This window comes from Lepidothrix coronata, unplaced genomic scaffold (genome assembly GCF_001604755.1).
Source record: "Lepidothrix coronata isolate B3197 unplaced genomic scaffold, Lepidothrix_coronata-1.0 Scaffold94, whole genome shotgun sequence".
NCBI classification, from domain to species: Eukaryota; Metazoa; Chordata; class Aves; order Passeriformes; family Pipridae; genus Lepidothrix; species Lepidothrix coronata.
This window is the reverse complement of record NW_016690274.1, coordinates 1227279-1254333: the sequence shown is the minus strand read 5'-3', so window position 1 is coordinate 1254333 and position 27055 is coordinate 1227279. Positions and strand designations below refer to the sequence as shown.

The 27055-nt window shown below is 37.9% G+C and overlaps 1 long non-coding RNA gene across 2 annotated transcripts in view; it reads right to left on the bottom strand.

Annotated features, from left to right (window-relative positions):
- Window positions 1–26545, bottom strand: part of LOC108500798 — a 41452-nt gene extending 14907 nt beyond the window's left edge. The window contains exon 1 of one of the 2 annotated variants that reach the window (XR_001876001.1): window positions 26471–26545. This is a non-coding gene — a long non-coding RNA (uncharacterized LOC108500798). Of the gene's footprint in view, window positions 1–9459; window positions 9473–26470 lie in introns of those variants that run through there. The other variant, XR_001876002.1, reaches the window with a different exon arrangement.
- Window positions 26546–27055: the final 510 nt, after the last annotated feature.

The window sequence follows — 27055 nt, the reverse complement described above, 5'->3', positions numbered from 1 at the left end:
ATTTGAGACATCTTTTTCTAAATCTTGTCTGTTACACTGGATGCTTAAGAAATTTTGGTATACTCGCGTGACTGTCTGCAAGATATTTTAGGGACCTTAGGAATCTCACCCAGGAACCTCCCCCAACCTAGACCTGGGCTCTGGCCAAGCCCTGGTCTCAGGTGGTCGAGAAGACTGTCACCAGATGTTTTGGCATGACAAAATATGCAAGTCGTTCTGACTTACCAATTTGGCCCTATAAAAGCTGGACCCCCTCACAGGAAAGATGGAGACCTCACCTGTGAGTGGACGCACTGCGTGGGATTTCCCAGTTACCGAGATTGGTTCTCCAACCCTTCTCTGTGACCTGGGCTCCCCAGCGAATGAAGCAGTCTGGGTGATGATAATGTATTAGCAGGGTAACTGGGGATGTATCTTTCTTAATCACTATTTTTGCTTGTATAGTAATGATTAGATACACTACCTTGCTTAGTTTGTTTGTTGCCAAAACAGTGCATGTGCTAAGCTTATTGCCATATTCAATGCATTCTTTTGGTTTTGTGTTGCCTTAATCTTGCTAGTAAAGTGAGACCATTCCCTCTATTGGTGTCTGTGTCCTCTCTGTCACCCGTCAATTGGGTGAGCACACTGCAGTTGCTACTAACCTTCATGGTCTTGTGTTTTAAACAAATATTTCTAAAAATTAGTGTAGCAGATCAACTGCACTTCCTCAACAAGCACACCAAGTATAGGCAAAGACCATGATATAGTGAGTATGCATAAAGATTTTAAAAGCTTAAGATAGTAAACCTGTTTTCTGAAAGCAAAGAAACTGACAAAGGATTTACAAAAATTTTCAGTTTTAGAAGCAGATGATGATACAGTGGGCAGCAAAACCCACTCTGCACCTTCCCTACCCAGCAGCATAGTCAGGCCAAAGCTATAGTCAGAGCCATATCTGCAACACCATGGGGAAGATTTCAAAAAGAAAGTTTAGTGAAAACGAAGACACAACTTTTTATGTGCCCCTCTTTATTAGGTTGCCTTGGCACTGAGAGTGGGAACAAAACTGAGAAGCATCTTCTGTCTTACAGTGATTCACCTGTTCTTATGACAACTCCAGCTATAATTGGCATTTTCTAGGGCTTTTGTAGAAGACCACAGATACATTGCCTGACATCCCTGAGCACAGTGGTAAAAAGAAGCTTTGCGAATAGGGTTATTTATCCAAATTGAGTTATTGATTGCTCCTGCTTAAATGATGACTTTCTGTGGGTTAAGCTTTGCTGCAGGACATCTAGAGCTTCAGCAAAAGTATCTTTTTAACTTCAAATCAATGGCCTCCTTACCTGAAGGAAAAGGCAAACTGTTAAAACCTGCTAGTAATTTATGTAGCATAACTTAGATGGATCATTCTCTTCAATTTGGCTTCAAAAATAAACATAGAAAATAGGACTACTCTGGATAGATTGATAGAACCTAAATGATCAAATAAATACATTGATTTTTCTCAGAACATCTAGTGTAAAATGGGTGTCTCAGTTTCAAAAATACACTGTAATTGTTGTATAGACAGACTCTACTTGGGCTTCACAGTGGAATTATTTTACTATTTTCAAGAAGTAATAAGTAAAAGGAAAGCTTTTTTTAACTAAGCAAAATCCTTAGAGCAACATTTTGAATGTAGTAGTAGTTTTTGTATGGAGGTAAGTCTAGACTATATTGGAATGACTTTACTCAGCACTGGTGAGGCCACACTTGGACTGCCGTGTCCAGTTCTTGTGTCCACAGCTGTACTGGGTTTGTGTGGAGAGAAGCTACATGAGTGACTTCTGTGAGAAGCTGCCAGAAGCTTCCCCTATGTCTGATGGAGTCAATGTCAGATGGCTCCAAGATGGACCCACCACTGGGTCTGAACTCATCAGCGATGGTGGTAGTGTCTCTGGGATATTATATTTAAGCAAGGAGAAACTTACCGTGCAGGAGCAATTGCAGAAGAAGAAGAGAGGAGTGAGAATATGTGAGAGAACCAACTCTGCAGACACCCAGGACAGTGAAGGAGGGGGAGGAAGTGCCACAGGTGCCAGAGCAGAGATTCTCCTGCAGCCCATGGTGAAGACTATGGTGAGACAGTGCAAAGGCTATTAGGTTCCCAATGGTTCCTCTTAATTTCTAATAGTTTTGATATAAACTTAGCACTGTAGGTGGCTGATTGATTACTGGTATGTCTCACTGTGTTTAACAGTGCACTTTTCAGGATAAATAATTTCAAAAATGGCTTTCAATTGGCACTAAAATCCACCTGGCACATTTTGAACAACAGACTGGCAAAAGGCTGACAAAAGAAATGAATGTCGTCAGTGAGATGAATAGTAGGAAGAACATACATCTCCGGTTGGGGTTTTCAAAAATTATGTAATCTTCCATTATTATAGATATTGGCACAAATATTGCTCAAAGGAGAGGGGTAAAAATAGAACACCATTTTCTGAAAAACATATTTAAGAGAAAAAAAGGTAAAACACTGCATTTTTTTTATATCTGGCCTCCATCAAGTTCTTCTGAACACTCATTAGTTCCGATGGCAATAGCCTTGAAACACACAAAGCATGCCTTCTGCCTGGGTGCCTAAAAAACTTTTGACAACAGATAAACAGTGTTCTCTGCACACCAAACTGCGTGAGCAATAATTTAACTGCCTCAGTTATTCATCTGCTGTTGTATGTCTCGTGACTGGACTACAAACTTTCTGGAGCGGGGCTAATTTATATGTTGTACCTCAATTTAATGCTAACAATTTCTGTTGCTGGCCTAGACCTAATGTCTCTAGTTTACTGCACTAATATAAATAATGACTGTCTAATTAATAATTACCTAGAGGAAAATCTTCCTTTTTCTTTTGCCAGTAGGAGAAATGCATCTCAATAAAAGTTAAAAACAGAATAAGTCAGGAGCAGAGTCACAGAGAAGTAGCAACTCAAACATGCAGTGTTAAAAAAGCAATAAAACCCAAAATTGAAAGGACAAGCCTGTTTTTAAATACCAAGTATTTCAAACTCAAGTACATAATGAAGTTACTGAATATACCTCTTCCTTTCCCTCCCTCAGTCACTCTGTGCCCATTCCCGATAAAAGGGAAAAAGCAAAGGAAGTAATCATGTAATTAACATTAAATCCGTATCTTTAATTTCTATCTTTAATTAACATTAAATCCCTAAATTTCCATCTCCAGAAAAATGTGCATTTTAAAGTCAGAACTTTAAATAAACAAGCTCACGTTTTGTTCAGAATTATTCTTTAACCTCACTTTGGGGAGGTATTCTGCCTGCATCCAAAAACACGAGAACTGAGTCATCCTGTTTCCTTTTTTCATCTGTTAAGTCCAAATAGAGCAGGGTAGATTTCATTGCCCTCAGCATGCCCTCACAACACTTTGGCTTTGCATCAAGACTGTGATTATAATCAGATCTCATTCTTCAGGGCTTCAGCTGATCAGCTGTAAGAGTCTGGGCCATAATTTGACTTGTAAATTCTCCTCTTCCTTTACACATGCATCTTTTCTTCTGAAGGGCTTGCAATTGACTGCAGGTGGCTGCTGAGTGAGGGGTACCCATACTTAGGGTGGTACAGTGTCTGAAGGTGCTTAACTTATGTGTCTGATTAGGCACTCAAAGTCATTCTGATAACACATTTTAGGATCAGGAAGGAACTATTAAAAAAAAATCAAAGCCAACACAAAATGTTCATGGGGTTATTTATTTGAATAGATCTTTTTTGGCAGATTAAACTTTTACTAGATGCATGCTTACACAACTGATACAATGCCATAGCATTTGTGGAAAACATTGATTTGGAGTTTTCTGGTTTATCTTTGCTCTTCTCATGAAATGTTTGGTTTTTTATGTTAAGTAACATTGAAATAGGCAGCATCTGAACTGTATACTTTGGTACCCAGGTTTCCCTCACACTGTGTGATTAGATTACCTATTGTGGTTCATGAAATGTGCTCATACTTCAGACTGATGAGGTACTCTGCTATGCTTCTCTGTTGGTGTTCTGAAATGCTGAAACTATTCTGGGGCTGGTGTTAAGGTGTCTCTTTTTAACAATAGATATATTTCTGAGTCAGGGACACAATGATCACATAAATGAAGTATTTTTTAGTAATCTAATATATGATGCTGAGTGAGCAGTAATGGATATTTAGCATGGTTTGTCACACGTTTTCAATGCTGTGATTTCAGAAACAAGTATGCAGCAACTCTTCCAAGTTTTCTGAGAATGAAGCTGATAATAACGGCTCCTCCACCCTAGTTGCTCTATTTAGCTGCACTATTATCTTTGGTGAAGAAATCTTTTTCATTTCTATGTCCAACTAGAATTCCCAAGGAGGTGTTCCTGTTCTGAAAGCACCAAACATCATTCCTTCCTATTTGCTTCCATTAACACTCTACCAAAGTGCACCAGAAAACCTACACAACTGGTTGCTTCTTTCAGTGAAAGAAAGAAAAAAAATGGGGGAAAAATAAGAATTTACTATATTTGTTAGGTTTCCACTAGTGTAGATATCTAGAAAAGAAATGTTAAAAAGATATTCCAAAACCACAAACTTTTGCTGTGAGTTTTTGCCTGTTTATTTACTTAGATTACTAGTCCAAATCTTTATCTGTGTGATTGAAAACTAAGAGGAAGAGAAGGCAGTTTTCCTTAATGGAGGAACTGGATTTGAAAAAGAAAAAAGCTTCTGGGCTTGCTAAAGGTAAATTGAGAACTTACCGGAAGGGCAGTGAGTGTTTTGGACCCTGTTGGTAATTAGAAAGTCACAAATAGATGCTCAAACTGGAGCAGCATTTGAAGCTAAAATGAAGTCAGGTCATAGGAAAGGACAGGTTCTACTGAAATTCCTGGAGACAGCATATAAAGAGGTACCATGGATCTCCACAAATAGCTGAAATGAAGATAGGACTGGAATGGAGATAGGACTGGTCAATGAACTGCTATTCTGTCTAGAATGATCCCGTATATTTTAATCTTGGTAAGGTGTCTAGATCTCTTTGAAGACATGGTTGTCTGTCAGCCTTATCTCATAGATGACATACAAAAGGAAAAGGTATTCTCAACTAAATTAGAGCAAAACAAAATAAAAATCCTTCATCAAATATGACACTTGAGAGAGCATGCTTTTCTTGCCACCAAATAAAAACTCTATTGGAATCCACTAAGGCAAATACCTAAAGGATTTCCCAGATAAGAAAACATAGAAACATAGAAAATTACTCCAAATAATTAGGTTAAAAGAGCATTGTTGTTGATTCATGAGAATATCAGTAGAAATCAAACTAAATAAGTCTTTTCACCTTAAGAAAGCCCCTCTACTGAGTAGAATATTCAGGTAAGTTTATAATAATATTGGCAGTTAATTAAATATAAAAACACTGGGAATTTTAAATGGGATAAATAAAACTTAACATGATTTCTAACAAAAGGGGCTTATTAGGGCTCTTAACCAATTTATGGGGGGGGATTTATGTTATTTTTATTTACTGATGCAAACAGTGTTCTCAGAGCAGTTTTATTATAACAACTATATCTGATGTAAATTTCATAATTTTAAAATAGCTTTTCTATTCTATTCTTCTATTACAATGTGTCTTCTAATCTATAGTTATGCTCTTTTATAGAAACAATTGCACCTGTTTAGCTACCTAAAAGCTGTCACATTGATTTTTTAATTTTTTTTTCTTACCTTTAATATCTGATTCCTAAATTTTCAGTTTAGGTGAACCCCAAGTCTCAAAACTGCTCACACACATGGCAGGAAATTCCCTTGAGACTCTCCACTGAGAACTCTGCAGTGCCTGCACCCATCAGCTGAGATCTCAAGACCCACTGCCTATGTCCCGTTGTACTGATTTAATAAGATTGCAGAATGATTCCAAAGCTTTGCAAGCTTGTCCTTCATATTGGTTACCTATGTGGGGTATATGTTACATTTGCTTTTATAAATTCCTGTCAGATTCTGATTCTTCTGCTGTAATGTGTAAACTGGGGACAACGTCTTAAAATTTTCTGCGGTAAAGGTTAAATTAACAAAATATCCCATGTTTGGCACTGGCTTTCCCAAGTGAAGTCTGTGAAGAGTGGTATTTAGGAAAGCTTCTTTGAATTCACTGCATGGTGCACTATTTTCACAAATAGATAACCTGCAGTGAAGAATGTGTATGAGTTTTGAGGTATGAACCAGACCTTTATGTCCACACTCCAGAGAACTGCAGACTGTTCACCTGTTGTTTTTTCCAAGCTTCTTTTTATCTTAAAACAGCAGACTTGTTCCTTGTCATCACAGAATCCATTACAGTTTATAAAGTGAGATGACTTTCCTTATGGGTTCTCTTACTAATTTGGCAAAGAATATATTCAGGTGAATTAATGAAATTCTGGGTTTTCAGTTTTTCCTCTTGTATACTCCCTATCAGTGCTCAGTGGGTGAGTGCATCTGTCTGCTGGAGCTATGAATGTTTCCATCTCTATGATTCTACTCTCGCTACAGCTTTTACCTTTCTACTGCTCTTTTGCAACCCAGGTTATGTGTCAGACCTGGGCATCAGATCCATCCTTGGAGAGGAGGGGAGAAATTTATAACAGGAGTTTATAACAGGAGTTAAAGACAAAGAGTGTTAAAGGTTGGAGAGCAGCTGAGATACGCCAGGGCACTCACAGGGTACAAGATACATTGCAGGGGCAATTGATTGAAATGAAGAGTGTTCCTCTATAAAGCTAAAATACTTTCAGAATATCTGGGAAAAATGAAGCAAGTCTTCAGCTGTTCTCCTCAAGCATAAAATCCTTCTCTTTCTTTCTCCATTAAAAAAAAAAACAAAACCAACAACCAAAAAACCCTCTCACCAAATACATGTATTTCTAATAAATTTCTATGTAATTTGTAGCAGATGTTAACTTTTTTTTCTGACACTACACATCTTAGATGAACTAGTCAGTTTTTTTCCAAGGTTATTAACTAAATTCCCATGATTCACTAAATTTCCTGTTTATCTCTTTTTTCCTAATTCAAAAAGTAGTAGAAAAATAGAATCAACCAGGTTGAAAAAGACCTCTGAGATCATAAAGTCCAACTCTTGATCCAACACTACCGTGTTTACTAGACCATGGCACTAAGTGCCACATCCACTCTCATCTTAAAAACCTCCAGGAACAGTAAATCCACCACCTCCCTGGGCAGCCCATTCCAAGGTCAGATTACTCTCTCTGTAAAAAATTTCTTCCTAATACCCAACCTAAACCTCCCTTGGCACAGCTCAAGACCATGCCCTCTTGTCTTACTGCTGGTTGCCTGGAAGGAGAGACAGGAACCCACTTGACTACAACCTCCATTCAGGTAGTTGTAGAGAGTGATGAGTTCTCCCCTGAGCCTCCTGTTCTCCAGGCTGAACAACCCCAGCCCCCTCATTCTCTCCTCATAGGACTTGTGCTCAAGTCCCTTCACCAGCCTTATTGCCCTTCTCTGGACCTGCTCCAGCACCTCAATATCCTTCCTGAACAGAGGGGCCCAGAACTGGACCCAGTACTCCAGGTGTGGCCTCACCAGCACTGAGTACAGGGGAAGAATCACTTCCCTGGACCAGTTGGCCACACTGTTCCTGATCCAGACCAGGATGACATTGGCCTTCTTGGCCACCTGGGCACACTGCTGGCTCATGTTCAGCTTCCTTTCAATCCAAACTCCCAGGTCCCTTTCTTCCTGGCTGCTCTCCAGCCACTCTCTCCCCAAACTGCAGGGGGTTGTTGTGGCCAAAGTGCAGGGCCCGGCACTTGGCCTTTTTGAACCTCATCCCGTTGGAATCAGACCATCTCTTCAGCTTGTCCAGGTCCCTCTGCAGAGCCCTCCTGCCTTCCAGCAGATCAAGGCTCACCCCCAACTTGGTGTCATCTGCAAATTTACTAATAGTACACTCAATCCCTTCCCCCAGATCATCAATAAAGATATTAAACAGGACTGGGCCCAACACTGATCCCTGGGGGACACAACCAGTGACCGGCCGCCAGCTGGATGCAGCACCGTTCATCACCACTCTCTGGGCCCGGCCATCAGCCAGTTCCTAACCCAGCAGAGAGTGCCCCTGTCCAAGCCGTGGGCTGCCAGCTTTTTCAGGAGAATGCTATGGGAGATGGTGTCAAAAGCTTTGCTGAATCCAGGTAGATCGCATCAACAGCCTTCCCCTCATCCACCAGGTGGGTCACCTGATCATAAAAGGAGATCAGGTTGGTCAGACAGGACCTGCCCTTCCTAAACCCACGCTGATTGAATCTGATCTCCTGTCCATCCTGTAGGTGCTGTGTGATTCCACTTAGGATGATCTGCTCCATAACCTTGCCAGGCACTGAGGTCAGTCTGACAGGCCTGCAGTTTCCCAGGTCCTCCTTGCAGCCCTTTTTGTGGATGGGCGTGACATTCGCCAACTTCCAATCATCTGGGACCTCCGCAGTGAGCCAGGACTGTTGGTAGGTGATGGAGAGTGGCTTGGTGAGCTCTTCTGCCAACTCCCTCTAGTTTAATATCTAGTTGCTGAGGGGACCAAAGAGATCTTGTCATTGCATTTCACAAGTCCTGTCAAAACTGATTATCAGAATGATGAGTGGTGTTTATACCACAAGCTACTAACAGAATTTGCAAGCTATCTCAAAGAATTTTTATTCCTGAAGTCAGTTTTATTTATGTTTATTTTTCTGAAGAAGTGTGAATAATAGCTATTGTGTTTAGCATGCATATCCATGAAATGCCATTTCCTTTGGACTAATACCTGAGTAACCAATTGCAGGCACAAATAGTCTCAATCTCATAATGCACTCAGGAGCACATTGCCCTGAAGGTACTGGAAATCCCTACATCTCCTCTGCGTGGAAAGAATGTAAGTGGTACTACTGTCTTTATTGGTGCTTACAAAATACTATTATAGGTAGCCAGAAAAAATGTATCTGATAACACACACATAATTATTATATTTTGTTACTACAAGGTTGATGTCCTTATTACCATTAAAATCCAGCTAGTTTAAGTGACCTTTATATCATGTTCTGTATAAAATGCTTAGCGGTAATGATAAGCCAAATATAAGCCTTTTGAATAAATATAACCCATATGGTATTGCTCAGGAAGTCGATAGCAGTTGAATATTTCCATTTGTTCAGCAGATGTGCTACTGCATCGCCTAATGGTCACAAACAAGAGTAAACAACAGTGAGAAGTGCAAATTTTGCTATACATCTTACTCATCTTCAGCTGGTAAATGGCCAAATGGAAACTTCCATATATTTTCCCATTGGCTAAACATCTGGTTATGCTAATTCTGACCTCAATACTTCAGATACAGCCTAGGAACTATTAGTTTTAAATATTATTTTTATAATCCCATGGACTCTGTAAAAATATCCTTAAAATTAGTGTAAGCTTATCTGAATGACTCCAGCTGCAGTGGTTTCCCAAGAATTGCCTGAGACACTGGATTACCTGATCAATCCCAGGATCCCACATTGCCTACATGCTCTTCTCATCTTGGCTTTTCTGAAATGCCACAGTTGCCTTGGCCACCAATGACATTTAAATACGGGACATGGCCTGCATCGAATTCAAACTCTCTTCTTATAAGCAGCATAGATGCCATGGCACTGGACCAGCTCAGGATGACTTGAACCCAATCCTCAAAAATGTTTCAGGAGCTGTGAGAGCCCCTAAGCCCACTCCCTTGCTCTTTCCTGCATTCCCATCTCCAGCAGTGAGCAGCCTCAGTCACTGCCTGTGCCAGCTTTGACATCAGCAAAAAAAAAGCCTCCTGCATCAGTGGGATCTCAGCAGGCACTATGCCTGCTCAGAAGGGGCTCCACAAGATATCTTTTTCTCATCTAAACTCTTTGAACAATCCTTTTTTTTGTGAGAAGCTCCTTTGGACATCTCTAAGATGCACAGCACCCCTCACACTGGCGACTTGGGCCAGGGGAGACTTCTCTAGCCAGACTCAAGAAGGAAGGGGTCTTCCTGACCAAAAAAGAAAAAAACCTTTTACAATCTGCTGAACCCTTTCCCTCTCATCCATTGGACTACCACAGCTTCATGGATTTTTCCTATTGCCCAGGAGCAGGCTTGTTACTAATACTGGACAGCATATAGAAACAGGACAACACATCTTGGAAGATGGCCCTTCCTCACAGCTCACAAGCATGTAGCAAGTCCTGCCTGACCTCAGCCTGTGAGGTATATACCTGTACTGTTTTTATGGCAATCTGACTCCCGACAGTCAAGAAATTTGCTGTACAGAAAAAGCAGCTGAGCCCTAATTTTGCATTCACTACTGAAAAGTGTTGGGACATGTGCTTCTTCATAACATTTTGGGGCAAAAATCATGCACAGATGTTTCATAGATAGCAAGATATCGATTTGCATGAAAAGTCATAACAATAGCTAGCTTCCCAAATGTATGTCATATGAATTCCTCTTTAAATTATGCTGAAATCCTTACATTATGCAATATTTCTGATAACTACACCAAACTGAGATTAGACAGGCTTGTCCCCACCATCTGCCACTAGGTCTTCATCTCCTTTGTGCTCTGAAGTAAGTTATGATATTTTAACCAGCATGAATGCTGATCTTGTGGAAGTAAGCATTATTTCAGCCACAATTGTGTAGAACTGCCATTGAAGAAAAAAACATGAGGAATCTTGGACTCAGTCAATTGCTGCTTCACAGAAAAACCAAGACAGCACCACTGGGACATGGTTGTATAAAATGACAGAGACAAAGAAACCAATAAGTATGCCCAGGGAGGGGTGCAGGAAGTTAATAATTTGCATTTCCCTGTAAAACACTGAATAATTCAAATTAGCAAATAACTTCCACTCCTCTGGTCCTGAGCTGGGGAGAAACTGATCACATTTAGCTATAGGAACTGAGGAGTGCAAGAGAAGTCTTTTATAAAACCTCAGGGTTTTATAATTAGCAGGTCTTCTAAGTTCTTTAAATTCTTTACCACTGCTCTTAGGATGATAAAAAGCTGTTTTCCTAATTTTTTTAAATCATTTTTCTGCTCTAGATTGGACTCAGAGTTAGCAAAACAGGCCTGGTAGCATAACAGACTAGGGAAATCAATTGTCCACTATTACCCCTCATGCCATTTGCCTTCTGATAGCAACTCAGTATGTGGAAATAAGTACTAAAAAAAATGCTGTCAAAGTGTTCATGTTTTGGAAGTAAGTTTTTTTTTTCTCAATTTCTTAATCTTTACATTTCAAATCTTACTTTTTATAGTAAAAATAACAAATCATACATTTTTTTACAAAGATCATGGTATAATTACAACTGCTCCTACAAAGGATCTGTTGGAAGGAAGGTGTTATCTGTCATGCCAAAAGTCCAATAGTAGGCAGTAAACCTGAACACATATGGAATTACTTCAAATTAAAGCAGTAGAGCAATTTCTGTCCTTGATCTTTCTTCCTAACTCCAACATTTTCCTCAAAAGAGTACCTACAGTAAAGCTATTTCAACCCACATTCTTTCTTAACCCCTTTTTGTTGGAGGAAGCCACTTCAACATGGTCTGAGAAACATTACAACATAACATTGCAATACAGCAACAGAATATCAAGATTATGTAATTTACCTCAGTAAAGGGAATCCATTTTTCTAGACTTCTTTAAGTTGTAATAGTCTTGATCATATTATTGGCAGAGCTGCTAGCACTGCCTAGTCTCATTACTCACTCATTACTTGAAAAAGATCCTGTTTTCAATGGAATGGGTCTTTTTTAAAATTGAACCATTTGTGCTGAAATATTCTATGCCAGAAGACTGCCTCAGCATGAATTGGCAATTATCATAAAGTAGTGCTGATGACAGTAATTTCAACCAATATTCTTTAGAAGATGGAAAGAGTGTATCTCCTTTTTAAAACCTCTACTGATTTCTTTGTTTCTTTCTTTGTTTCCTTCCTTTCTTTCTTTCCTTTCTTTCTTTCTTTTCTTTTCTTTCTTTCTTTTCTTTCTTTCTTTATTTCCTTCCTTTTTTTCTTTCTTTCCTTTCTTTCTTTTTTTTCTTTCTTTTTCTTGCTTTCTTTTTTTTCCTTTCTTTCTTTTTTTTTCTTTCTTTCTTTTTCATTCTTTTTTCTTTCTTTCTTTTTTTCTTTCTTTCTTTCTCTCTTTCTTTCTTTCTTTCTTTCTATTGAAAAACCCTATCTTTGAAGCAGAAACTTAAATTAGAGAGAAAGACTCTGCAATTATATGACTTGTGCAGACTTAATAGAAATTAACCTATATTTGGGCAAACCTAAGCCCCCTAATGAACTGCAGTTTTTATTGGTAGCAATGAACTTTCTGTGTTGCTATACTGAATGAAAAAGCAAAAGCTTTCCAAATTAGGACTTCTGGCTATGTATAAATGAAGAACTCAGGAGTGCAGGAGTGCTTCTGGCACTGGATACACTAGCTGTACTCCAGGGCAAGAACTCTGCTCACATTGGTACACCAGGCATCTCTTCCAGGTGTGCAGTGGAAAAACGCAACACTGAAGATCATGATGTCCTCATGAAAAGCCATCAAAGTCATATAAATACCCTTTGAAAACAGAGCCACACATTCATTAGAGAAAAAAAATACCTATTGGATCAGTGATCTCATGGTGTGGCCTGCAGGAGGTATGGCTATCTGTTTACCAAGCTTAAATTTATCTTTCTTTGTTATGTGGTGACATTTAGAAGTTATGTTGTAGGGTTTTTTTATTTTGGTTGGGTTTTGCATTGTGTTTTTTATTTTTGTTAGTTGTTGCTTGGTTTTGATTTTAGTTTGATTTTTAGGGGTTTTTGAGGTTTTTTTGGGGGGGTTATTTGGTTGATGGGTTGGTTTGTTTGGGGTTTTGTTTTGTTTTTGTTTTGTTTTTAATAAAAATAACCTCAGTCCTCCACCTGCTTATTTCTCATAGCAATATTTAGGTATCTGTCTGCTACCAGCTGTGGAAATATATCTGCTCTATCTGTTCTGTTGCTCTTTTTCTCTATCGGTTTGCTCAACATTGACTTATGTCAAAAAATTTTGCAATTTTCCTGAAGACTTTAAAACTCATTTATGGACGTTCAGTGTTTGAAATTCATAAAGGTTTTTTCGTAATTTCAAAACAAACTTTGCAAAGAAAGATAATTAGTTTAACCAGAAAATACTGTCTTGTGTGTGTTTTCTACTTAAACGTAAAAGTGCAAAAAAACCCTCCCAATTGGCCAAGCCTGTAAGTGAATATTTCAAAAGTTATTTTGATTTATTTTGCCTCTTTTTTACAAATGTAAGCCATGAAGTACACATAAAAGAACTGTGCTATGATATAATTGCTCTCAAAAAAACTAACACTGCTATAGATAGATATAAGAAGCACATCTCATGTCTTTCACGCAATGGAGTTTAAAAAAACCTAGTGTGCTTTTAAAAGGAAAGAACATGTGGGAGGAAATTCAAACTGGAGAAAAATACATCTACCTATGCACTTCTTTTTGATTTGAAACATCAGTTGAGAGCTTTCATAGGATTTGAGGAACTATTATCCCAAAAATTACTGTCACAAATTTATACTTAAATTCATTTATCATTTGCCATCTGTGGAACTCAGTCTTTTTAAGACAGTAGTGAAGCACACCTTCCATGCAAAACTTTATTTGTAATAATTGTTACATCTATGTTTCAGATGATGAAATGGAGGATAGATATACCCAAAGTGATATGTATATTGCATTGGACATTTGAGGCTCTTTCCTTCTAGCAAATCCTTTCACGGTCAAAGTCAAACAAAATAGACTGAAGAGGAGACATCATGGAGCAGTGGAAGGGAGCATTTGCCTTGTGTGCTTGTTTGGGAGATGACCACAATAACTACTTAGAATCATAAATCATAGAATGGTTTGACTTTAAGGACTGGGACAACCTTAAAGATCCTCTAGTTCCAACCTCACTGCATTGGGCAGGGACTCCTTCCACTAGGCCAGGTTTATCAGAGCCTCATCCATCCTTGTTTGGAGCACTTCCAGGAATGGGGCACCCTCTGCTTCTCTGGACAATCTGTTCCAGTACCTCACCACCCTCACAGTAAAGGATTTCTTCCTAGTATCTATTTTAAACCTGCATTCTTTCAGCAAAAGACCATCCCCCCTTGTCCTATCACTACATGCCCTTGTAAAAAGTCCATCTCCATCTTTCCTGTAGGCCCTTCTCCTAGTTAAAACAGCTGGGACCGATTCATCACTGGATGGGTGTAGCCCAAAACTCTGTATTCTATGGCCCTCCATGCCATTTCCCAGAAACTGTTGTCGGGAGAGGCCTGCGAGGTGGGGGGGGATGTTTCTGAGCACCCTCATACCCTTTTATGGAATTCCCTGCTCTGAGCATCCTCATACCCTTTTATGGAATTCCCCACTCTGAGGGGAGGACTGAACATTCCTGCCTGAACTGGAGAATATATAAACCTGGAGTTTCGGAACCTTTCCACCACTCGTGGGATCCAGAGGAAGACTGCAGCTCACCGCTCTCAACCAGCCTGCAGCTCACCACTCTCAACCAGACTGAGACCACCACCCTCAACTGGACTGCAATCACCATTTTGAACGGACTGCAACAGCTCTCCCACCAGCAGGTTTTTTCCGCTCTCCCTTTACTTTGGACTCAGGGGGGCCCGGGGAACACCACTTGTTCATATCCCAGGGTGCTGGGTTGTACATTTGAGTTTTTGTGGTTTGAAGCCAGTTGTTTGTCCATATAATCATACTTGTTGTGTTGTTTTAATAAATTGTTATTCTGACTTGTGGTCTCTCTTTTGAGTTGAGTTCATTTCCCCTGCTGGTTTACCCTTAAACCAGCACAGCCCTCTTCAGGTATTGGAAGGGCTGCTATAAGGTCTTCCTATAACCTTCTCTTTTCCAGGCTGAACAACCCTAAGTCTCTCAGCTTGTCACCACGGGAGAGGTGCTTCAGCCTTCTGATCAACTTAGTGGCCTTACTCTCCCCTCACTCCAACAGGTTCATGTCTTTCTTGTGTTGGGACCCCAGAGCTGGATGCAGTACTCCACGTGGGGTCTCACAGGAGCAGATTATAGGGGCAGAATCACCTCCCTTCACCTGCTGGCCATGCTGCTTTTAATGCAGACCAGAATACAGTTGGCCTTCTGGTCTGCAAGTGCACATTGCTGAATCATATTAAGCTTTTTGTTCACAAACAGCCCCAAATCTTTGTCCCAGGGCTAGTCTTGATCCATTCTCTGACCAGCCTGTACTTGTGCTTGGGATTGCCCCAACTCAGGTGCAATCAGGTGCATTTGGCCTTGTTGAACTTCATGAGGTTTGCACGGCCCCACCTCTCAAGTCTGTCAAAGACCCTCTGGATGATATTACTTCCCTCCAGTGTGTTGACTGCACTGCACAGCTGGGTGTCCTTGGTAAACTGAGAGTGCACTTGATGCAACCATCCATGTTGCCAACAAAGGTGTTAAAAGGTGCTGGTCCCAATAATGATCCCTGAGGAATGCCGCTTGTCACTGGTCTTTACTTGGACATCAAGCTGTTGACCACAACACTTCGAGTGCAAACATTCATCCAATTCTTCATCCATTCAGTAGCCCATTCATGAAATCGAATGCAAAAACATTTCCATGGAAAACTTTTCTCAGGTCTGAAAATATCCATTAGGCAATTCTACACATTGTTGACTGCTGGAACTGCAGGGTAAAAATGTTGAAAACAGATGTCAAGATCATTTGCAATGGAATATTTTATGTCTGTGGCTGTCCCAAAATAAACAGACAATACATCTACCCTTCAGAAGGTCTAATCAATGAACAGTGGAGCTTTTTCCTGTTATTATGTTTCAACTGATATTTTTATCGTACTTTGGTAGAGAAAAAAAGCTTGACCTGAAAAATTAGCTCAAGTTTTAATTTTCAATTCAGAACCTCAAGTCAAACTTTTCCCGTTTTTTTCTCATTATATGTGCATTTTAACAATGACAGACTCTACTAGGCTTCATACTAGTTGGCCTGTTTTATCTTAAGACATACTGTGCTTTAGCTCACTTTGGTTCTACCACTGCCTGACAGTGTCACCTGATGAGTCAAGGGGAATGTCATGCCACTTCAGACAGACATACACAGCTTGCAGTATTTCAATGTCATGACAGCTAGACTGTTGTGTGTGTTTCAATGCCTCTCTTCTTCAGCTCCCTTGAGGGGTATGGGTAAGAGCATTTCAGTACTCTCTCAAACTGTTTTATTTCTGCAAGGTGACTGAAAACTAAGTTAGAGAATGGAAGGCTGAGCTGTCCCCAGAGTATCAGAGAAACTGGAAGATGCTGTCACTTTATTTCTGATCTACATCTTTTCCTATCAGTAGGATTTATGCTAAACCAACAGTTCATGTCCAAAGAAGCACTTGAGGGTGAGGAAGTCAAAACGAAAGGTTTAATTTTCCCCCAGAAATTAGTTTAAGCACTATGTCATCAACAAGACATATGTAAAAACTTTTAAGCTGACAGGAAATATCATTGCCTTCTAAACTCAGAGCATGCTGTGATATTGTGGGTATATTTTGACTTACCCCCTGAAGGGGCTTCAGTTTCCCATGTCATGCCTTCTTGGTGTTTCGCTATTAGAAATAGGAAGGCAACATCTTCTAAGATCTTCTGATGGCTGTGTAGCTAATTGTGACAGCACTTATCACACTCTGAAGTGTCTCTGTGTCATGGGTGAACACTTTTCACTGCTGCATTGCTGCTGCCTTGTGCTACACATTCTGCTGTATAAAAAAGAGATGATACACTTGTACCTGCCTAGTTCTGATACACTAGCATGCTCTGAAAAGATATACCAGTGAATATTAGATTTTGTCAAACAAACCTCACAAATGATAGTCCTTCACTGGGCTTGATTTCTTCTTTTCCTTCAACAGTTAGATGAACTCTACTGCAGAATATTCTGGCTGAATAACAGATCATTCAGAGCTCAGGTATGTTCCTGACTCAGGAGAGTTCCAGGAAAGTAAACCACCAGGTTTTTCTGTTGTATTCAAATGCACAGACACATAGATCACTTTATAGATTTTTGCATTTTGAGTTATAGCTTTATCTGTGGCCTCCATATGGTTTTCATTTTTTTCTTTGTAAGTTTGCATTTCTATGAAAAAAACAACATATAGCCTTGTCCTAAAGGTTCTATCAATTTACACAAATTGAGGGCACAGATGTGGAAATTATGGCAACATTGTAGAAAAGTGTCACAGGGACCCACTCCCCACATCCTTCAGTCACATAATCCCACTGACTTCAGCAAATATTGGCTTAAGTTAAGCAACAATGCCTCGATTATGTTCTTCCACTCAGAGCAAGAAAATGACTCACAGCAATTAGCTTGACAAACAAAACCATGTTTTCCAGTCACGAATGATTAATGATTAAGCTTTGATGACACATTTGTTTATCATCTGTGATTGAAGGTATGGTTTGTGCCTGCAGATCTTAGCTTGGGATTTGTTCCTGTGGTACCTCTCACATATATCACTTTGTAAATGTGTACATAGTAATTTGCTATTTATGCTACATGCTACTTAATTTATGTTGTGTTATTTCTGCTCTCTGTTGTAATACTCATTTTATTTGGAAAGGATTAAGTCTAGAAACACAAATACCAATGCAAACTGAGGGTGGGTGAAATATTTCTAACATTTTCTCTTACAATAGATAGTCTTCTGATCAAAAATCATGATTTATATTGTGTGAATAAATTTAGTCATAAAGAACACTAGAAAAAAGCTTGTTTTGCTTGAACAGATGTTCACAAGCGGTGTCTTCCTATTCTCTCTCAACTGATTCGTAGCTAAAAAACTACTCTGTGAAAGTGAAAACATTTGATTTTTTACAGAGCATGTGACTTGTGCTTCAAGACAATTTCAAGCGCTAAATGTAAATGTTCTTCTTTTTAATAATTTTCTTCATAGAGTCCAATCTCTTCCACTTCTTACTCATCACTATTTTCGGGATATGCAATTGAAATTTGAATATTTATGTATTGTCACTTGAAATTAGCTCTTCTCAGCTATTACTTCGCAGTCATAATGAGGTGATAATGTGTCTTTGTATAACTCAAGAGCCAGCTGGATGATTCTTGTCCTTCCTGCAGTAGCCCGATGTTAATTCAGCCAAAGTGTTTGAGGAGAGCTGTATTTGATGTTTGCTAATTTATTCTATGTGACTTGTCTATTATGCCATAGTGAGTTTGGATGACTGCTACTTCAAAATGAATGTAGTGCACTCTCATATCACTTGCTCCATCTAAATTAAGTCTTACTGAATCCGGTTTAAGTGATCATAGTGATTTCTCTTCCATTAGACATATATATTTGTATATATTAACTGTGTGTTTTCTCTCAAACTATTAAAGACAGAACCTGAGAAGGTATTCAAACAAGGTTTTTAAAAACTGTAGCTGTGATTAAAGGAAATAATGAAGTGTACCATTGATAGAAGATTTAAAATACAATGGGAAAGGAGAAAAATAATGCTTCCTGACATCAGGGTAATTAAGCATATAGTAGCCTAAAGAGATGAAGACTGGAGGTAGTAACATACCGTGGCTGTTCCTTCAGCTTTATGTTTTTTCTAACAGCCTCATTTTACTTTCTTGCCTCATAGTCAGTGAAGTTTTAATATGCTGATAATTCAATGTATTACTGATGATGTCTCTGAAATGAAGTTTTCAAAAAGACAAAAGGTCTTCTCTTATTCTTGTCTGATTTATGTGCTTGATTTGGGTTTAGAGATGGGATTTCTGAAATCTTTGCTCTGTTACTGAGTAGGCTTTTCTTTCAGCCTGTGGTCTGAATGATGCTGTGAATTGGTCAAAAGAAGGAAATAAAAGGACATGTCTCATAGAATCATAGAATCATAGAATAGATTGGGTTGGAAAAGATCTTCAAGATCATCAAGTCCAACCCCTGATCCAACTCCAATTACTATATCATGGAACTAAGGGCCACGTCCAATCTCTTTTTAAAAACCTCCAGGGATGGTGAATCCATCACCTCTCTGGGTAGGCCGTTCCAATGCCTGAATGTCTCCCATGGGTTCTACATGTCATCCATCTAGGTCCCATTTACTGTCAGCTTTTTGAGGACATTTTTGTCAATTCAGAGTTTCTGAGGTGACATGAGTAGCTTGTAATGGTTTCTAACATAAACCTGGAAGCATATTTTTCATGCCTTGGTTTTTGGCATGTAGATGATTCTGGGTATAAGTGGGCATAAATTGTGATGTTGGATGAGTGTGGAAAGAGTGACTTGGGGTTATGTCTTGGTAGTAGTGGATGCCTATATAGAGTATTTGCTCTGGCTCAAGCCCAGGCACCAAGATATAGATAATTACATGGTCCAAAACTGTGTAGAGAGTTTGGATAATCAGCAGGCAGTGCTTGAGGGTGCTTGAGTCTGCTGTCTGTCCCTTTTTATTCAGCAGCAGTTTGCATAGCCTGTAAGATGGTCTAAGATCTTCCTCCCAAGATCTATGTGAAGGTACTGGGGTAAAAGTTTGACATGACTCGTAGCACAAAACATGGTGCTAAATGCCTTACTGATCTACAGGACAGCCCCGGGAGGATGTTTTTCACTTAAAAATCCACTTTCACATCTTCTGGGCCTGCTCAGCTTTCATCACTACATATGGCTGTACCTAAAACTACAGATGGCTTGGAGGGAATGCTATGTATCAGACACTGAGCTCTCAGGTACCGTGTTTCATTTGCAGGGACTGTTCACTGGGCACTGGCTATACATGGAATTTGAAGCTTTGCTCATTTGATACTGAACACTTTCTGAATTACTTTAAGTAAAGAGCTGTGGACTCATTAATGGAAAATAAACATTTTTTTTCTTGTAGTTTAAATTAGTTTTAATATCTTTTGATAATTTCCTTTCAAATTTAAAACAACTAAAAATTTTTTTATTTGCTTTACATTCTTTTGGTGTTTATTACAAGCATATTTCAGCTCTACCCAATGTGTTTTTTACCTAGCAGATTATGTTTTTCCCCAAATTACCACCAGCATGTGCCTCGGAGATCCATTTTTTTCATTAAAAGGGTTTTATTCCCTTAGCATAGCAATTACATTGATTATTTCTAAGTGTAGACAGATACAGTCATGCTAATAGAGGTAATTACTTCTGTTGCATTACAGTGGTTTGGAGGGATTTGCCTAGGCACTAGCCATGCCATTTGTGCAGCTGTCTGTGGATTGGGAAGTGCTGGACAGTCTGATTAGGATGACAATTAATGTCTAGAGGAACTCTGTCAGGTACACAAAATCCTTTGTATCTTGAGATATTTAGAGAGAATTACATGTTCTGACGTACTTGTCTTTTAGAAAGCAATTGTCTCTGCTATATCTTGAAAATCCAGGTGCACACTCAGCAGGGGATCTCCCAGTCTGTTTGTGAGAAGCTTAGAGTGGCCAAGCATATAAAGAAACTGCAGAATGTGCTAGACTAAATAATTCTTTGACCCACTTATTTACCCATTTAGGTAAATAAGACATCTAGAGAAAAATTGAGAAGTTCTATAAAAACAATAGAGATAAACACAAAGATTATTTTGGGGACTGATGATCTTGATGGCAGCAAGACTGATATGGTAACATAAAACTGAATGATAATGGAGGCTGAGAATCTGTTGGAAAGAGGTTATTGGAAATTCTACTACTTGTGGCTTTTGTTGTTTGAGTTCCTGATAATGTTTGGTTGGAATTTATAGCTGTTCTTTTCTGAGGTAAATCTTTCCAGGAGGAGGCAGTTCCAAATCCAGAGTAACCCATTGTAAAACCCTAGAGGGAACCTGCTCTAAACTATCCTTGGGAAAAAAATGTTGAGAAAGCTGATAGAAACCATCTCAAATGGTTGAAGACACCAAAAAATTAAAACTGGCTTAAAATAGTTCAGAAAAAAACCCTTCTTTTTTAAGTTAACACCACCATTATTCAAATAAGAATTCAGGCAGATAATATGAAAGAGAATATTTGGGACAAATAATTGATTTAGTGGAGAAAAAAACTGGGAGAAAAAAAGGCATCTTTGAAGGTGGCTTATTTATATTTGTGAAGTTTGCAATTTTCAAGAGAGAGTTCACACACAAGGGTACACATAGTATACCGAAAAGGACATTATTTGAAAACTTGTCTCGGGTGGCTCACGAAATATCAAAATATCAGTCTTATGTCTTCCTTGCAACATTTAAATATATTAGAGTTGACTAATTCCATTTCTGAGCACTGACATCAAAACCAAAAAACCAAAAAAACCAGAAAATCCAGTTATTATGGATGTCAGGTAGAACCACAATGGTCTAGGAGAATGCCACAAATAAGCTGACAATCTAGGAACAGAACAAGAGGTACAGCATAAGAATGACAAACTACAGCAGTCACTAGACTAGAAATGCGTCCCGTAGTGAGATGCTATGGCTTTCTTCTTCATGTCCTCTGTTTATCAGAGAAGGAAGTTTAACGTTTCTACTCGAGATGATTAACTGCCAAAAGAAGCACATCAGCACCAGCGACATGCACCTGAACTTATTGAAAGCTGCCACCAGACCATAGAAATTCTTATTCGCTCCAGCAACAGCACTATTGTTTAAATCACTGTCATATAGGAATATGAAGGAATATAACATGAGTAGTTTTAAAGCCAAGAGAATAGATGAAAAGGACTTTTCAGGCTGAAGAAAGGCCTTTAAAGCCATTCAAGATTCTCCAACAAAATGAGGCAGAGATAAAAAGGGACTTTTACCACATGCGCATTGGGCTACATTTCCAAAGAGAAGTTGCAGAGATAAGAACTTTAATGTGTTGGCCTCTACCTTCTCTATACTACCCAGAGAACTGGAAGGAAAATGCATGTGGTTTATCAGAAGACAAGTTGTTCAGCACAAAAAAATCAAAACTCCCTTTATCCATTTCCATTTGGAACAAACTAATTGCCGTTATCTTAACTGTTTTCCCTTTAAGCACTTTATAATTTCAATTGCTGTAAATAAAATTATAGCAGCCTAATGTAACGTTGTCTTCTGATTTCTATTAGGATATTTCTTAAATTATGTATTACAATTATTTCCTTTGGCTTTTTGGCAATTCCTTAAATTACTCTTAGGAAAAAATCTTGTAACTCACCAAAAAAATAAAATTTCAGGGAAAAAAAAAAATCCTTATTTAAACATGAATAACCATGGCACTATCTATCCCTGCAGTCTAGATCCAGTCACACAAAACAAACAAGCAAAAAAACCCAAACCAAAACAATAATAACAAAAAGGATCTTTTACAATAATTTTCACCAAAAGGTATCCTCTATTTTATGTAAAATTTTCAAAATTAGAAATATTTTGAATATCTATTTCTAAATTCTCCAAAGTACTTTAATTTTATAGTGTAGGATAAAAATCAAACAATGCTACTGCTCATTCTGTGCATCTGTTAGCATCAAACTATTCACCAACAGCAGGGAATCTTACTTAGGGCATCTGATTATGACCACGTGATGTTTTGTAAAGTGAAATATTTTTCATCATAAAAGCAAATAGAGGTGATAGCTGGACTCATGAAGTGAATATTGGCACATGCTGACAATATTATGAAGCTTTATTTCTTTATCGCTTCATAATTTTTCTGTCAAATTTTCAATTATCTTATTTTTTCTGTCAAGACTTTCAGCTATAGTTCACATTGGTTTTTATTTTTCAGTCTTTGAATCATAGAAACTACTTGAAACATGGTGATCATGAAGAGACCATTCCGTTTACCTCTGAAGAGAAATTAACGTGCTCTTAAGAAAATTCTTTGCTTTAAGAGTAGGCTCAAAATTTTGTGACTAATAGCAAGTTAATACCATCACATGAAATTTGTAAAGGCCTGGCCACTCTGTTTTTGTTACTTGCTAGATATTTTGCTGAGAAATAAGAAAAAGTTCTGTGTCTGCTTTAGCAACAATTAATGTTTGAGAAAGTTGCATATTACCCTAGCAATTTGATGGCCTCAATATACAAGAAGAACAAGGCTTGTATGAGAAGCAACATGATTTATTAAACCAGATTATTTATCTAGTCAAAACAGACAAGTTTTCAGGAAGTTTTCTTTCTCAGAGGTTATTATTTGTATATTATCCTTAATTTTATCCTATAAGCAACAGGTAAATTTTTATGTGATCCTGAAAAATATAACTTTGAAAAATATACAGTCTTTGCAAGAGAATGGTTCTTGTGAAATTCTTTCTAGTGAATAGTATATAATGCATAGTATGTAAAAATCTGGTGATAAATAAGACATTGCTAACATACCCAGTATTAAAATTTACTTAGAGAAAGCTATATTTTATTTTTAGAGAGTGGAACACATATGAAAATTCCTATAAAAACTTTATTTCCATGAAACTTAACATACTACTAATTATAAATGCCTCCTAATATGAGAGAGATCAAAAGCTTTCCTTTCTCTTTCAATGAATTGTAGTGGAATTTTTGCAGAATTACTGCAGTCCTAGAAAAAACTGTGAATTTTTTTTCAGTGCTGTTACTAGAAGCAATTAAGCTGCCTATAATTAGACCTCATAGATTTTTTTCCAGGTTTATGAACATACGTTTCCATTGGTTTGAATGAGAGTCCTGCGCAACAGAAGTCTTTGAGATTGTTGATTTATCTCTAATATTATTTTAAATTTAGCAGACTTTTTGAATTGAATTGAATGACATGATATGATATTACATGATGTCACAGACAGCAAAACAATAAAAGTAAAGAGATGGTAAATCACTGAAAATCAGATTCATTGTGTATTCACTCTCTATGAGTAATGACACTTCTGTACTGGGGCAAAGCCTCTTCTCTATTCCATCGCTGAGAATAAAAGAAGCCTTTAAAAACAGCTTAGCTTAGATATCCATTAGTTAGCTAACACTAGAGTAGATTAATTCCACTGCAGCCTTTCTGTGCCTACACTTCCCTAAGAGAAGAGAAAATATCATTTTTTACTGCTTCAATATTTGTACAGATGAGAAGTGGACAGGTCTTATCTAAATATGGCACATTGCTCTTCTGGAAGCAAGGATGCATTTCAGGGAGCTTCAGGGAGCTAAGGTTTCTCACTCCATTCCCTCGAGGTGGTAATTAGTATCTGCTGGAATCCTGCATCTTTTCTTACTTCTCTGAGCTTCTACTCAAGGAGAAAAGACACAGATTCACCTTTCGTATATTTCTTTCTACAAACTCTTCTGCTCTCAAAACCCAACACTTCAGATCCTGAAACATAATCTGCTGCTTTATCGAAACTAAATACAATGTTGCTTAAAAGAATTTCCACAGAATTTTTTCCCCATTATCTTTATCTTTCTGGTTTTGTGGGGTTTGGTGTTCTATAACCATTTCCTTCTCTAAAAACTTGGTAAGATACACCTTCTTTATAGCAGGGAGGGTAGTCAGCTCTGTAGTTATTTCGTTTGCCTCCACGCTCACAATTTCTGTCCAGCATGTCTGCATTAGTTCTGCCTTAAATACTCTTCACAAAGATGTAGGTGATGACACAGTGTGCCCAGCAGAGGAAATTAGTACTGGGAATATTAAGCAGTGTAAGCAGGACTGGAGAGTGAGAACAGAGTCAGAAAGAGAAGCAAGGAAAAGGATATCCTGTTTTTCTGCTCTAACTATCAGAAGTATCTCTATCCTTTTATTTTGAATTGGTGCAACTGAAGCGTACTACTAGACAGAGTCAGACTGAAGTGCGATGATTTCAGTATAATGCAGACAGTCTTGTTGGCTATTTAAATTATTTTTTAATAATGAAAGGCAATAAAACCTGAAGTCTTCATATATTTTCTTTGTTGAAGACCAGTATAAATTATATGCCTTGGTCTGGATTATACTAACTTAAACAGAACCTTATGAGTTGTATTGTCAGAAGCCTGTACATGACACCTTTAATAACAGCATTCAGTGAGTGTAGCAAGCTTGGAATGTGGCTTTAATTCAGTACATTTGATAATTGACAAAGACACTGATATTGTACAGATTATATTGGCATGTGAAATTACCAGGAAAGGTAAACACATTCATAACTGAAAGCAAGCTATATAGAGTGATCTTTTTAAGAGAAAGAATAATCAATATTAAAAGTAATACTGCTCTGTCTCAATTGACAGATTTGAGTTATCAAAATTAATTACATAATACTGATTTCCTTCATTAGTCATAAAGTTGACAAGAAAATCAGAGCAACACTACACAGCTCTAACTTCACTAGCACAAATTTCAAAATAAATTTGCTCTGAAACTAAAGTTGGAAATTTCATAAATGTATGATAGTTCTTATGGTTTCACTGGTATCCTTTTTGCTTTTCAAAAGATTTAGTGAATGTTTCCTTCTCCTATTGATGAGGGAAAAATGGTTCCAACAACATTTCTTATCCCATTATCTTTCTCTTTTTAGGACTACTTAATATCAATATTTCAATATTCTAAAATACCATTAATAAACTACAATTGACTGCTTTTCTTTTACATGATTAATGATTTTTAATGTCAAAAGAGTAATATATTATTTCCTCATATTGTTCACCCCAAGTATGTTGGAGTTGTATGCAATTTAAAGTAAAATTTTTTAGAGGACTTGAGAAAAGTCCTTGGTTCTGGTCACAGTAATTCAGAATGATTCAGAAGATACAGTTGTTCACAATTTTGACTACTTTCTAGTCTACTATTTTAGTCTTAGGAATCAGAGTGGTAAGAGTCGATCTGACAATATGCAGTTGCTAAATTTTATTTCACTTGGTAAGTATATTTTTAGTCAATACTCTGCAGGAAAAACTCTGAGTGATACTTCTACAGATACAGTAGAATAAAAACTGTGTCTTTCTTGATTACAAAGCTCAATGAAATGTCAGACATTATGCTTGATCCTCCACAACCTTGTATATTTTTTGGTTTTCTGCATTATTCTGATTCACTAACATTTTTCAGTTTAAATAACCCTACTGGGCTGTTCAAAATCAGGATCTTTTTATGCATGGAGTGCTGAAAAGCCATTTGTGAGGAATCTCTGCAGTGAGCTCAAAATCAGTTCAACTTTCTAATTTCAGAGGAATGACAGTAAATGTTGTTAAATTTAAGTAGGCATGGAAATATAGGCAGAAAAATTCTCATTATGGAACAATGCACACACAGATATGTGCATTTTAGGAAACCAGTAGCAAACAAACAAAAATACTAAAGAGAGCAAAATTGCATAGAAGTAGCCTTGCACATATGTCTATTATACATTGTTTTCTGAGTATGCTACTCACGTCTTAATAAAGTTATTTTACTTTTGTGATCAACGTTACTTTAAGTCACTGTTGTTTGCCTCTAGGGGATATTACCAGGAGGAGACAGAACTCACAGTTCTAGCAGCAGTGCTGATATTTGATAAGCATTCTCAGGAGACGACATACAGTGCCAACTCTTCTGCATTCAATCCCTGTGACACAGGCACAATTACACCAACTTCAAGATGAGCAACACCTCACACATTATGTTAGCTAATATATTAATTTCTTTATTCTTAGACTGGATTAAGTCTTGTAGCTGCTGTAACTTTCAAATTGTACATTAAAAAATGTACCTTGGTTTCAGGTATCCTGTTTCAGTTATAAACCATGAGTCAACCAGAAAAGTCTTTAATCTTTAGGCCTTTTTGTTCCTATTTATGTATTCTCATTTTATGGGTATTAAACATATTAAATGTATAACTACATTTATAAAGTAACTGGTATGGTCATGTCCCCTGAAAAAATTAGATTAATTCTAGATTGTTTTCACTTCCTTTCTATTTTTATTCTGCCTCCTGCTTCTTGGCTTTTCCTCTGCATCTTGTTCCAGAGAGTTTGAAATTATTTGTCGTATTCACAGTACAGAAGACCTCTTCTGTGTTGCAATATTGTTTTCTCCTTTCTCCATTTAAAAGTATCAAAGATTACCACACAGA